Source organism: Diadema setosum, chromosome 10, assembly GCF_964275005.1.
Source record: "Diadema setosum chromosome 10, eeDiaSeto1, whole genome shotgun sequence".
Taxonomy (NCBI): domain Eukaryota; kingdom Metazoa; phylum Echinodermata; class Echinoidea; order Diadematoida; family Diadematidae; genus Diadema; species Diadema setosum.
Window position 1 is genome coordinate 36,900,888 of NC_092694.1, and position 11,253 is coordinate 36,912,140.

The window sequence follows — 11,253 nt, forward strand, 5'->3', positions numbered from 1 at the left end:
CTGCGAATGAGACTATCATCCGGGTATTTGTTGCGAACAATTATGATCGTGTACAGTAGGTCCAAAAAAAAAAAAATTACAATCGGATTTTTGTATAAACACTTCCAGTATGATTAGTTAGACTGTCTAAATGCTACTTCAGGGTCTTAAAATATAACAGCTGAGTTATATTTTGCAGAAAACCCCATTCAATTTGGATACCTGTCTGCCTGTATAGAATTTTCCTAGTCTAGGGTCAAATCAGTGGGACAAGTCGTCGGCATTACCACGAACCGACGCTATTTCGTTTTTGAGCGAAAATGCAGTTCTGAGAAAATCGCGTTTAAAGATCTCACAAGTTTTAGACAACGTTTTCAATGACTTTTCCTGTCTTGTGTGTGAAAATTTTGACAGGGTGATGAGAGTGGAAGTTATTCTTCCTATCCATAGTGTAATTTTAGTGTGAATTCAAAAAATTTACGATATTTCTGTCTTCAAACTCACTGCGTCGGTTCGTAAATCCATCGTTTCTTGCGCGCACCATAGGTTATGTACTTAAGCGCGGGTCCCACGAACCGGCGAACCGACGTAAGTTGTATTACGCCGGTTCGTGAGACCCGCGCTGTAGGGCCTGTACAATAGGTAACGTGCAATACGCGTGTATCTACGAACCGTCGCTATTTCATTTTCGTATGTGTTTACATACAAATACTATTAGGGCTATACCTGCTTATCAACAATAACCTTATTAATTGAAATTAATTGTCATGTAATGATTGTTGTGATGATTACAATACATTTAGTGATAATTAAGATGATAATACAAGCCAGTTTCTCTTAATTGTTCTAAAAAGAGTGTTGTCATTGTTTTCATCTTCATTTAGTACACGCATGTATTGTTATTATAGCTGTGGTTGATCGTTCCAAAGATTTCTTTGCCCCCCCCCTTTTTTTGTGGATATATTATTATTTAACACTTTTGCATTTGGACATCTATGGTAATACATGTATTCGGTATACTGTGTTTCATATTTTTTTACTTTTTACCGTTTTTTTTTTTACTTAATTAACTTACTTTTTCATTTTTTCACATTATTTTTAATTCAAATTCGGTTCACTTCTTTCATAATACACTGTAATTATGAATGTTTGTTCTAAGATGAAGGATACCGCTAAATCTTGGGAAAAAGACGTGCCAGTCAGTAATAATTACTTGTATTTACTCATCTTTCATACTCATGCATGCACTCTGTTATTTCTTTCTCTGAAATAATATATTAATTTCTTTATTTCTTATTATTCCACATATTTGTGACATTTACTTTGTCACAATTTTTATCAGTGTCATTATTGTCATTTGGCTCGCATGCGAATTCACTCATAATTCCTCATTTTCCATCTTTCTCTTTCCTGCTCAACAGATTCTATGATAGCTGCACCTGATCATATAAAGACATAAACTCATCCTGCATGCACTCTTCGAAACTGATAAACTCCTAAAAATACATGAATATCAACACTATCAGAATTTCAAGCTTCATTTTAAATATATAATAATGGTCATGTTTTATTATGCCTTTTGCAGCAATATATTGAAGAGGTACATTATGTAATCGAAGAAACATAGGTCCTCAATAGAATATCAAATTTGACTTATTCAGAGATGAGTAATGACAATGGGAAGGATAACAATTGTGGAAGAGCTCCATAAATCAATACATATCCAATGGCAAATGGAGATGGAATCAAGATTCAAGAATATGTGTAATTCAAGTTCATTATTATATCAGTTCTTGTGTGTTCACAAAAAGAGGAACACAGTTCGAACATGCACACCAAATCTTACATCGTACATTTACATCTATAGAGTGCGGACGGAACATATACAAGAGAAAGAATAACATCCTCAAATTAATATATCAAGCATAACTACATGTATGTATATGACCACTCAAAGATGTTGCTGCATATGCATGAAGCTTGAGAGTGCTGCAACACCCATATGCTCAGATAAAAACTTGATGTATATCATACAAAAGAGAAGAGGTACTGCATGTACATGTAGTTACACTATTCACAGGACAGTAGAGAAAAAGAGAGGGAAATGGGTGTCTAAAATAGGTCGATGTAAGGAGTGCCAAGCCAATTAAGTCTCTAATAGAAGTCATACATATATAAGGAAACAAATTAATCACAACATAAATGATCATGCTCATGTTAACCAATAATTAGCATCTAAAAATGTGTGTAGAAAGCCCATAATATCAGCCTTTCGCCCCGAAGGCTTGTATTATGAGAAAAGAGAAATTTTGGCCGACCCCCCCCCCCTCCCTGTGAATCCTTAATCCACCAGTACTATAAACACATTCTGAGAATGTGTTTTAGTACATGTACTAGCAAATTCACAAGAGGGTTGGGGAAATTCAGCCAAAATTGTGTGTGGCTAAAATAATTAAAAAGAAAGGTCATCAGCAAAACTACGGGGTGGATGCAGACGAATTTTCATGTGATGACTAAAAAATATGCAGCTAAAGGAAAAAAAAAAAAGACGGCGGAGAGGGGCCAAGGCTAATTTGACTCCCCTCCCCCCCCCCCACCAAAAAACAAACAAACAAACACCACTGTTTTACAGCACCTTTCAAGGACTCTTAATTTTTTGTTTGTTAAAAACAAACGTCTCGAAGTAAAGAATTCCATATTGTAGGCGAAATGTAGACCGATACAGTGTATAAAGTGTACATCCCAAGCTATTAAAGAAAAAAAAAAAAGATTATGAATATCATTTAAAGTAAGAATTTCAGTGTGTTTAATCATCTTTAGTTGAGTTGCAAATGACATGTACATATTTAATAAGAGCAGTAAACTTCGAAGCGCCCCCAAGCCCTTCTATACTTAATTATTCATGTGTAAAGGTAGCGCCAGGGCACTCTGGTGGTCTAGTGGTTATGACGCTGGTCTAGTAATCCAGAGGTCGTGGGTTCGAATCCTGCTTGGGCTGCCTGTGATTTTTTTTTCACAGCAGCCTACAAACTGCACACTGCAGTTGCGTGCGTTACTACGGATGGAGACAAATGAATAATCTATTATTTTAATATACGATGTTTGACATCCTTATTGCAGTCACTTTCTTTAATCGTGAATTTAGAGACATAATGAATTATTATTAAAAGAACTCAAATTTCTGTATTTTGTTGTGAGTTTGCATGGGAACATACACGTATCATAATTTACAATTTTAGTTAGATAAAGAACATCTTAGAACAGTCTAGTGATGGTTGAATAATTATGTCAATTTGTGAAAAGTCCTATCATTTACATGGAGTGCATGTTCCCATGTTTATAAGAATCATACGTGACACATTCAAAGTGGGTTGAAGACAACAAAATAATAAATAAAAGAATAAAGGAGAATAGAACTTAATCTGATTACAGCATCATCTAAATATTGCCAATGTGCACTTAGAAATCTATCAAGATTTATCACAAGGTTATGATTACCACACAAAACCTTCAAGATTTATTATCATGAAATACATACCAATGAACACTTAAAAAAATCTAACGTTCCACATCCACACGAAGCTTTCCTTGATATAAATGTCTCTCTGTAGTGTTATTAAAGTGTAGCAAAATTGTAATTATGACATCACAGAATGGAATGCATTGTTTTCACCTTCAATCTTAGGATCTCCTTTCATGTTTCCACTTTACAATCACATTTCACTGTAGATATACCGTCCTTATGTTGTCGCCCTTCATCCCAATTTCTCCCTTCTATCCTATCTGTAGATTGTCTTCTTTCCTAAGCCATTGTATTCACATTCCTTGATGATCAGCACGATGCTGTACTTTTTTCTTCTTCTCTGAAACAGTCCAGCTCTTCGCTACTGCATGGCATCAGTCATCTGAAAGAAAAGACAGAAATTAAGAACTTTCGATTAAAATCAAACATCATGATACAAGATACAACTTTCATTTTGAGAAAAAGAAATCAGCCAACTAAACTGTAGTTGAAATTATTTTGCTCTATTTATTTAAACATAAAACAAAACGGTATACAGGATCAAAGAATGTCAAAAAAAATACTGCTGTTTTTGATGCATATTCAAATTGTCTCGCCTTTTACATATTTTAATGATGCAAGATCTTATGTCTAGCACTTAGTAAGTCTCATGTAGAATTTAAATTATTATTCACATGAATAAATCTGCATGTCCTTGTAAACAAGGCATTGCTTTGAAAAAGCTGAATGTTACTAATTGCATCTGGGAAAGAGTCTACGACAATCAAACTTGTTTATTATCAGAGACTTTAACATCTTAATAAGACCTAGACTCTACATTACCATTGTATTCACATCCGTTGGTGATATACACGACCCTGTACTTTTCCTTTTCTTTTCTGAGACAGTCCAGTTCTTCGCTACTACATGGCACCAGTCATCTGAAAGAAAAGAAAGAAATTAAGAACTTTTGATTAAAATCAAACATCATGGCACAAGATACAACTTTAATTTTGAGAAGAAAAAAAAAATCAGCCAACAAAACTGAAGTTGAAATTATTTTGCTCTATTTATATTAAACATAAAACAAAATGGTAGGCCTATGCAGGATCAAAGAATGTCAAAAAATGCTGCTGTTCGTATTTGATGCATATTCAAATTGTCTCTTCATTTACACATTTTACTGATGCAAGATATTATGTTTAGCACTTGGTATGTCTCATGTAGAAATTGAATCATCATTCACATGAATATAAATCTACATGTATTTGTAAACAAGGCATTGCATTGAAATAGCTGAATATTACTACATGTACCTGCATTTGGGAAACAGTCTATGACAATCAAACCTGTTTCTTATCAGAGACTGTAACATCTTAATTAGACCTAGACTCTACATTATCATTCAGCTTTTAAAGGTATTAACCATTCACCTATAAAACACTGGCATTGTCATGTGCATCATATTTCTTTGATACTGCACATATTTTCATGAAGTCTGCACAAGAATGCAAATGAAACACGTCTGCTGTTTGGTATTTATGAAAAAAAAAATCACTAACCTGGAAGTCCTTGGCCTTAGAAATAACACGTGGCGAGTTAGTAGGAATTGACGTTAAAATAGAATAAGAATAGATCTACTAAATAGGCCTTTGCCTCATGAATGTCTGGTCTAATTATAGACTAAGTGAAGTCTAGACCTTTTACTTTTAAGTTACCAGTGGTTCACAAAATTTATATTATAGATCTAGACTACATCTAGATCTAGACATCTAATACTATTAGATCTTGGCAACTTTTGTCTTTGTGACACGAAATTAACACGTCACGGATGATATTGCGGCGATATCCAACAGGATGACAGTACCACTATTACTGACTCAGTAAGTTGACATAGATAACTAACATCAACTTGTTAACGTACGTTAGAGATGGCACCATATACAAAAGCCGGTGACACTGACACTGACAGATCGAACGACTACGTTTAGACTAACGTTAAAGAGTTAGACTCGCCATCTCAGTAAGTCGGCCAAAGACAAAGTCAATACAGGGCTAAGTCAGTATTACTGTTATGTTAGGCCTAACAAATGTTAACGGTTACTCGGTTAGGTTAGGTTTACCAGAACTCAAGAGTCCTGGTTAAATCAGTCGAGGGACATTTCTTAGAAGTCCTTCGATTCCAGAATAAAAAGTGTGAAAGAACAAAGGGAAATAAGGAAAGAAGAAAGGACAAAAGATTATGTATGGCTGCTGTGGAAATTGACAGCGCCACTGTATCACTATCAATCAAGCGTAAATATATAAACGCCATTTGGTTGGGCCACATTCACAAGTTTTAGGGGAAAAAAGCCCCACCGCTGTGCTTAGGTACTCCACTCGAACTAACGTTAGACATACACTACACACAGTACGGTACTAAGGCTGAATTCACAAGTATACTTTAACACTGCACTGTACAGGAAAGCCACCTAACCTGTAGAGTACTCGTAGTGTTTAGGTAGTATCACTAGACCACATACTGTCATAGATGACATCTACACCAACGCTGCACACTGGCACTGGTCCGACGGTCCCTGACCAGGAAAAATCACTGTTGGACACTGACCAGTAACTTTTTCAGGAATGGACCAGTAAAGATTGGGGGAAAAAATGGGTGGACTCTACCTACTATTACCACTAGTCTAGATGTAGATCTAGAGCTAGACTACCGTGTACCGGTATGGCTCTGAACTGTGTTAATTTGACTTGGTCTTAGACTTCAGCTGATCTTAGTTTTAGTAACTGGTACCGGTATTACAAGTAAAGTCTTAACTTAGACTTAATAGTTAGACTTGAAAGTAAAAGTCTAACATGTCTAACTTTATTCTTTACTCTTCCTTTGAGTTTTACTGTTAGACTTTTTTTTTTTTTGTTTAGTACGCCTACTTTGTCAATCTCATGATTTCATTTTCAACTCAAAAGTCAAGGCTTTAAATAGTGTCTTCGAGACTTTGAAATCTTGCAATCTGCATGTCTTGCACACAGACGTTACGACTACAGTACTCAGTAGTCTCAGAAGTAACGACATAAGTTGAAAAGAAACAATAAATAATATGATTTGGGATCTATTTTGAAATTGGATGGCGTTTACAGACTAGGCTTCATAAGCATCACGCGATTGAATACATGGGACTACACACTACCGCAATTAATGGTTATGGTAGTCCAACTGAAACTGTTATTTTGAGCATGATTTTAATAGGATTATAGCTTACCATTCACTTCACTCGTGGACAGTGGGCTGGCTTAGGCCGTCATTCATCTTTCAGAAGGTTTGGTTCTCACTCTGAGATCTGGATTAGGGCCAAAACCTAATTCTAGGCCAGTAAGTTGAACAAAGCTCAAAGTAACGCAACTGCGACAGTTCGTGAAACCCGCATTGCTCTTCACCGTAGCAATTCGGGTTTTACGAACCGGCGTATCTTTCGTGCGTCGGTTCGTGAAACTCCTTTTTCTCAATTTCTCGATATTTCGAGTACCGTCGTTTTTTTCTTTCTTTGATAAAATTAAGAATAATTAATTTTGTGACCTAAAATTTTGGGATTCAGTAGAGTTTTGAAAGCACTTTCATTTGGTACCAATATCTCGATTTTGAAAATTTTGACCAAAATCGAAATAGCGTCAGTTCGTGAAAACGCCGACGAAGTATACCAGAGCACAAGTAGTGAACCCAATATTCTGAAGTACATAAGTGTTAACCAAGAGTTTTGCATCAATACACATTGCTAAGTGAATAGACCCCCAAAACGGATATCGCAGTATTTTGAAAAAAGTGGGTAAAACTTTACAGCTTTTCGAAGGAGTCATTCTAAAATTACCAGCACTCAGGGCCGGCGGAACCGGGGGGGGGGGGGGGGGGACCGGGAACCTTTAAACGTGATAAGGCCCCCTTTTTTGCCCTGAAGTTGTTTGCTTGTCAGCTTATGAAACCCGGAAGAGCTCCCCCCCCCCCTTTTTTTTTTTTTTTTTTTTTTTGAAAACGTGGCACCGGCCATGAAAGAGTAGTAATAGATTAATAACGGAAAAGTGAGTGAACGAGACAGAAATGGAGGAGAAAAGATCCAAAGAAGAGGATGTTATCTTTTTTTATAGCGTGTTGCTCATGAATCCCTTCAGTTCCCTTAGATCGCTAGTGGACTAATAACCCTGAATCTATCAGCAGATGATTAAAAGCTTACTGAATTTTCAGACAAGCATACACATACTTTTTTATGTAGATAATATTTTTACTGGAATTCCGTTTGATGTCACCATCGTTTCCACAATTGCTTGTAAGCTAATATTCAACTAAATTCTAATATTAAACTAAATCAACGCGATCAAACTGAAACCAAAAATCTGCTAAATCGTACAAGATAAACAAACGAAAGGACAGCATGACACGAAAGAATGCAGTAATCTAACATCTCATAAACTATATACTTGAATTGGTCGAACGAAATCCTTATTTTTGTTTTATAACAAGTAAAAATAATTAGCCATATACTGATAGCCACCATAACCACCAACCCTCACCCCCTCCATGCATAATATTAACTCACTCTACCCACCTCAAACCCATCCCTGTCCACACCTGTGACACAAAGCACACACATACACACACAGAGACACGCACACATATAAAAAAAACCCATATATATATATATATATTCACAGAACAATCGAAGCATCATTTCACTTCATTTCATTTATTCACTTTCACTTTCAACAAAAAATGAATATGAACAAAACTTATGCTTAAAAAATACATATTCAAAATATGTCAACAAAGTGTGAAACAAAGATTCAGATGTTTAGTAAAATATACTGAACATGGAGGGGAAGCTGAAAGCAGGGTTCTTTTTTTTTATTTTTTTTTATTTTTTTATTTTTTTTTTTTGAAAGCAGGGTTCTTAATATGCATTCCCCTCAAAACAACTGTTAATAAGATATATAGATAAGAATGTTGGCTACAGATAAACGTATTTAGACCTACAGTGACAGTAGGACATTGACAACAAATACCCGAAACCCTAACAAAGCCCTATACGAGATCGTCCCCTCGCAGTAAGGGATGGGGAGGGGGGTATGAAGGAGTCATGTGTTGAGTTTGAAACGGATCGCTGTAGTGAACTGTAAAGGAAATGGTTGATGAAAAAAAGTCTTGCACAGAACTCAAATTACCATGATTACGGGAAGGAGAAAAACAAGCGCAAAGGATGGATTCACAATTGGGTTGTACGATCAGTTGCGAAGGCATCCCATAGTTTTACATATACACGCGATCGATGTCCTCCGAGAGACATGCTGACAGAATAACTTTAATACATCCTGCCAGCTTTCACTTACTGTTCTTGCTGTGTTGACTCTTTAATGTCAGATCAACCACACTACCACATTGCGCAAGAACACAAATGGCGAACTTTGAAATGTTGCAATATCCTGTCTGAAATCGTGGTACCTGTATAACATACAGCAGCTGTTTAAATCGTGGTACCTGTATAACATACAGCAGCTGTGTACAGCATAACGTATAAAACATGGAATTCCCCTGCTTTCACAATCAAACCTTGTCTTCACATCAAGCACTCCAGATCCGCGGAGGCATCCTCTTTTCTCGATAAGCTGACTTTTGTTTGTCTATTGTGTTTTTTAACTTCATTCTCGCTTGAAAATTCTATTTTTCTATTTTTTTTTTTCTGGTACGGCAACCACTGACAGATTCAGGAATTGTAATTGAATAGGCCTACACTTCGAGCATTGGTACGAACTTCCTTGAGCACTGATTCAGGTGAGTTTAAGCTTGGTCACAACTTGGCTATCTATACATTTTTAATAGGGGAAGCCACATGTTACCGGCATGACACGCAATTGCCATACAATATTAAAATGAGGTCAAAGCTTATGAAAGGATGCAATGCTTGAATAGTAGGCGTATATTTTTTGTATTGTATTGTATTGTATTTATTCAGACAAATCAAAAACAGCATGTCTAGGGGTGCAAAAAAAGGTACGAATACCCATGCATGTCTGCACCCCTGGAGTACATCATCACAAAATTAAACAAATTAAAAATTATGATTGGTACATTGAAATACAAAAATCTAAATACATATAGGTACAAATATAATACAGTTATTGTAAAATGACAATGAAATCAAACTCTGGCATTCGGAACAGCAATGTATAGCACAAAAAAATGGGTAACCAGGATAAAATGTAAATAAGTGATATCGCAAAAGAGGAATAATCGTCTAAGACAACAAACCATATTGCAGGGTATACTAGCGGAATATTAAAACATGGACGAATACATTGAAGAAAAAAAAAATCTATATCATAGTATATGCACATTAATATTGCACCGGACAGAGTAAGATTAAAATTCATCAAAAGAGACTTATATGATATACATGATACATTGTAGAATGAATTCACATACATAAAAACTGTCTTAATAAATATTTAAAGCGAGAAAGAGATGTACTGGCTACAATGTTGCTTGGCAATGAATTCCATTCTTGTGAAGTCTTGAGATAAAAAGAACATTTGAAATAATCAGTTCTTGCAAACGGGATATATACTTTCTTAGTATGATCATTTCTACCAAATCTGTTCTCACGTGTAATTCTTTGTTGTCCAGTGTTCACTATATCATTTATCATTTTGTAAAACATTATAAGTCTGAAATACTTACGTCTTGTAATTAATTTCGAGAAATGTATCTTTTGCAACAACGTATCATAACCTGTTTCCCAGTCACGAAACAATAATTTAACAAACCTCTTCTGAACACGCTCAAGTACGTTAATGTGAGATAATCTGTATGGATCCCATGCAGCAGCACAGTATTCTAAACACGGACGTATAAGAGAATTATATAAACTGATTAAAACATGTGAGGGACAATGTAAAAAATTCCTTTTTATGACACCAATAATTTTACTACATTTAACATACGTTTCATTACAATGATCGTTCCAGTTGAGTGTTTCATTGATAATTATTCCTAAATATTTTTCTGAATGAGTTATACTTAATTTCTTTTCACATAAAACATAATCATAATCATATTTTGTTCTTTTCCGTGACATTTTCATAATCTTACATTTATTAACATTAAAGTCAAGATGCCATGTCTTAGACCATTTACCCAAAGCATCAAGATCTCCTTGTAAATCGTCACAGTCTTCAAGTGAATTAATACACCTATACAAAATGCAATCGTCTGCATAAAGACGAATATTAGAGGATATATCATTACTGACGTAAGATTCAATATAAATCAGAGCTGTGCTCTTCATAATCTTTAAAAGGGACCAGCTGAAAATACTGCTATAATAACACAGATGATGCGTGGGGTTAGGGATATGATCAAACTTTTGACGATATGGGGAGTGCTCAGAATGCTGTGACCATATCTGTATTAGAATTACGACAATACATTATAACTGATGACGAAACTTGCGTCAAATGAAAAATGAAACATCTAGCTGTTTCTTCTTGCGTGTAAGTCACCTGATTGTGATAGGCCTATCTGATAAACCAACAATCGTTATGATTTTACGATAGTAGCACATTGAAAGATTCGATGAATTATTAGCACCAGAGAGAAACAAATCTCACGACTGATTATTTACGTCTGTTGAATTACACAGCAATCAAATGAAACACTTCGATTTTTAATAAACATATCAGAGCTATGTACCAGAACAAACAACAAATACGTAACAATGTGCTTGCGTGAATAT

The 11,253-nt window shown here is 35.4% G+C and overlaps 1 long non-coding RNA gene across 1 annotated transcript; it reads right to left on the reverse strand.

Moving 5' to 3' along the window:
* Positions 1–3,593: 3,593 nt before the first annotated feature.
* Positions 3,594–6,935, reverse strand: LOC140234347 (uncharacterized). The gene is made up of 3 exons (XR_011901619.1): positions 6,739–6,935; positions 4,325–4,422; positions 3,594–3,884 (listed from the first exon to the last, which is right to left on the reverse strand). It is a non-coding gene; the product is annotated as an uncharacterized lncRNA (long non-coding RNA).
* Positions 6,936–11,253: the final 4,318 nt, after the last annotated feature.